The 4206-nt window shown below is 44.8% G+C and overlaps 1 pseudogene; it reads right to left on the bottom strand.

Annotated features, from left to right (window-relative positions):
- Positions 1–3006: 3006 nt before the first annotated feature.
- Positions 3007–3131, bottom strand: LOC143979977 (U2 spliceosomal RNA; annotated as a pseudogene).
- Positions 3132–4206: the final 1075 nt, after the last annotated feature.

Below are 4206 nucleotides of genomic sequence, written 5' to 3'. Positions count from 1 at the left end.
ACAGGCGGAGGCGGAGAAGGAGGCGCGGCTTTCAAATTGTAGTATGTCCGCCGTCTGTCTGCTCGATACGCTGATCGAGCAGTCAGACGGCGATGACTCGAGTATAAGCCGAGGGGGGCACTTTCAGCCTCAAAAAAGAGGCTGAAAATCTCGGCTTATACTCGAGTATATACGGTACTTCTCACCAGTATATATATTACTTATTTATATATTAAATTACTTCTCATTAGTTTTATATATATTAAATTACTATATATATGTATTAAATTACTTTATATTAAATTATACAGTACATTATATTATAAACTTTATGGTCAGGCAGCCGTGTACCTGATCGGGGGCGTCCCCGTGGGCAGCGGTCATTCCAGTATTCAAAAGCCGTACCTCCTCCTCATCTGTGATATGCGGAAGACTCAATTTCCCAGCATTCAGTGTTCCGCCTATCACAGACATCCGCTCATCCTCATAACACAGACGAGGATGAGAGGATGTCTGTGATAGGCGGAACACTGCCTGCTGTGAAATTGAGTGTTCCGCCTATCACAGACGAGGAGGCACGGCTTTTGAACACTGCAATGTCCGCCTTCTGTCTGCATGACACGCTGATCAGGTAGGCATTGCTTGCGGTTAGTGTGTTAGTGGTGGTTTACAGTTAGGGGTAGTGTTAGTTAGTGGTGGTAGTGTTATGGTGCCAACGTGCCAAGTCATTGCAAGTCATATAGCCCAAGTCAAAGTGAAGTCGCAAGTCAGTAGTGACAAGTCAAAGTCAAGTCGAGTCATTTAATGAATTTAGTCAAGCAAGTCACAAGTCCTCAAACAGGTGACTTAAGTCTGACTTAAGTCAAGTCATGTGACTCAAGTCCCCCACCTCTGGTCGTCACCATAGTGGAGTTTGGAGTGTGACTGTTTGAAGCTGTGGACAAGTGTCTTTTATACTGATAACAAGTTCAAACAGGTGCCATTAATACAGGTAATGAGTGGAGGACAGAGGAGCCTCTTAAAGAAGAAGATACAGGTCTGTGATAGCCAGAAATCTTGCTTGTTTGTACTTATTTTCCCCCATAATTTGTAAATAAATTCTTTCAAAAATCAGACAATGTGATTGTCTGGATTTGTTTCCACATTTTGTCTCTCATAGTTGATGTATACCTATGATGACAATTACAGGGAGGGAGAACTTGCACAATTGCTGGCTGAATAAATACTTTTTTGCCCCACTGTGTATCATTTAGTGAAAACTTTGTACAAAAAAAAGGTTTGTATTTTTCCCGCAACTTGTGGCAAAATATAAAATATTCCATGGACTCAACATGCCTTTACATCCCATTCGCCAGCAGCGATCGCGAGGGGGTGGCCATGAATCAGTGGCCTCCCCCTCAGCATGGATCGCTCCTGGATCAATGCTGACTGCCTCAGGTATCGCGCCCCCCGGCTCATGGGAGGCAAGTAATATACCCATGCGTTACTTTGCCTGCCCGTGCCATTCTGCCAATGTATATCATAGTGAGGCGGTCGGCAAATGGTTAAGGATGTTGCTGTTTTTTAATCTCTGTCTATTGGAAAATTTATGTGAACAACGTTCCACTGTTAGTCCTGAAATCTGAAGACATAAGCAAATGTGTTTGGGTTCTATTTACTGGGCGTACATCAAATCCATTGTAAAGTCTAAAAATTACAAGCCTAAATCTGAACCTCTTTGTAGTCTATGTGGGCAAAACTTGAATTGAATAAAGTCAGTTTGGCTGAAATTCATTGACATTTGTGGCTGTCATTTGCTACCCGCCAATAAACATTAGATTGCAGAATATACACCGGAGTGTCGGATTTTCTTTTTCTTTGTTATCCACCAATAAACACTAGATTCTAGTGTATACACTGTGCCAGCTTTTCTTTGTTTATACGAACCGTGTGGATGAGGCCGTATTACAATACTGGGCAGTAGTAGAACCTACTTTCATGTATTAAAACTTAAAATCTATTTCTTATCAATTTCAAAGCTAATGATTTTCAAAAATGTATAAGGAGCTGGGCACTGCCAGCCACTGAGATGCCACAAGTGAGCTACATACATACTTACATTGGTCCAAGCTCTACCATGCATCTATTAAAAAAATTGTCATTCCTAAACTCCAGTGTTAAAGAAAAAAGGCTAAAGCCCTCAAATTTGTACCAATTGACCAAGTGGCAGAAGAGTTTCATAGTATAGTCTGTGAGCTTCCATTTTACAGCACCACACTGTATTGTCCTAAATGTTTATTGCATTGTTGAAACAGAGTGTGAAAAGAAGCCCATGGTGTATGTGCCCCTGGAGTGGCAGTCCAGGGGTGCCATACAATCACTGTGAGTGAGGGTCACTTTGAGTTATGGCACCATGGTCACTGCACCATACCATACTTTTTTTTCCACCTGACTCCTGGGCCGGGCATTTTGGCTGGGACCGGAGAAATTTTTGATTCCTGGCCGGAGGGCTTGGTTGTTGTTTTCACACAATGAACATTTTTTCCTCTCCTCTCCTCTCCACTTCCTTCTCCACCACTTTCTTTTATTTAAACCCATGTTTGTAATTGTATTTTTATGTTTGTACACAGTTTTTGCATGTGTGATTGGTAGGGTATAGATCCTCAGGCTTGCCCTGAAAGTCTTGGGAGGGGGTAGACATGGCCTTCTGGCTTGGTTCGCCCTCTCTTATGGGGTCTCCCTGCCAGATAGAGAGCCAGCAAAGCAGCCTCCACTGGAACTAGCCTTTCCAGGCCCCCATCAACCCGGCGGATTTGCATAGTGCCAGCCCGTGCCACTTCCAGGGTGATGCCAGCTCCTCCACCAGACGCTGACAGGAACAGGAACCACACCAATCCTAGTCAGAAGGCCAAGAAAACCCAGCCCTTCAGCCAGACCAAATGCAGCACCCATCCTCACCAGGAGCACCCATCAAGTCTGCTCAGATATGACCATCACTGGCCTCTACAACCTGAGAGAACCTAATGTGGTCCCTACCAAGCCAGGCCATAAGGGTACAATTACACCATCATATTTGCATAGCCTTGCCCCTTTGGGAGTAGCACAACACCTCTTCTGGCAACTGATAAGAACAGATTCTAAACTTGATCTTAGCCAAAATGCCGAGAAGCAATAACAGACCAGGTGAGGAAGCAGAATCTGCCAATGGTGGCAACAGTAGGCCATGAGAGGTGGAAGCTCGGAATGATGAGAGGCTAGGAGAAATGGCAAAAGCTGGTAATGGAGACAGGAGAACAGGGATGGCAGGTACTAGTAATGGTGGCAGGAGCTGGTAGTGGCAGCAGTCCAGCAGAGGTGGCAGGACCTGTTAATGGTTGCACACCAGCAAAGATTGTAAGAGCTGGTAATGCTGGCATGCCAGCAGAGGAGACAGAAGCTAGTTCATTTTATTGAAAGTGAGCCAGTCTACATTGTCAGAAGACATGCAAATTCCTCTCAGACAGCACTGGATGCAGATCAAGCCAAACGCTCCAACACCTACTGTGTAGGTTCTGGCCAGTGGTCCAGTCTGGATACCTAATAGTTCATGGGGTTCTTGTTTTATTTAGTGTCCACATAAGCCCTGGACCCCAAATAGTGTGCAATCATATAGTTTAGGGGCTGCCTGATATGGTCTTCTGGGCAAACAAATGGTGTAAGGGTAGCTGCCACTGGGATTCAGATTCATTTGTCCCCCAATGGCTGGTAGATTTACCATGGCTGAGACTGGTACAATACTACTATGGGCAGCAGATGGGTAAACAAAGTTGTGTGGAGTGGCCTGTACCATTGGGGCAGCAGCACAAAATAAGACAGCAGCTCCCTCCACTCCTCTGCAAGCTGCCCCTGACTCTGAACCAAATACTGCTTCACTGAGGTTCTACCTCTCCATCACTTACCTCTTATATTATCTCTGGCACTCAGGTGTTCTTCTGGTGCTCTTTTAGTCAATAGCTGATAACATAAATTCCTCCCCATCCTCCTGCAGCAAGTTATTAAAATGCTGTCCTGAAATATTTCATCTGACTCCTCCATGTCAGTTTCCGGGGCTTCAGGAGATAAGTAAGAAGAAGAAGAAGGTGCATTTGCAGCTGTCATGAAAAACGGGCTGTTCTGTGGCAGAGATGATGAAAATGAAGAAGGCTTGGTGAAGCACTAAGCTACCCCCTCTACATGCTCTGGCTGAATAGCACACCAACTGGCAGAAAG

Source organism: Lithobates pipiens, unplaced genomic scaffold (genome assembly GCF_037356315.1).
Source record: "Lithobates pipiens isolate NorthernLeopardFrog02 unplaced genomic scaffold, aLitPip1_a1.2 Scaffold_13, whole genome shotgun sequence".
In the NCBI taxonomy this organism is placed as follows: Eukaryota; Metazoa; Chordata; class Amphibia; order Anura; family Ranidae; genus Lithobates; species Lithobates pipiens.
This window is presented reverse-complemented; position numbering and strand designations above follow the sequence as displayed.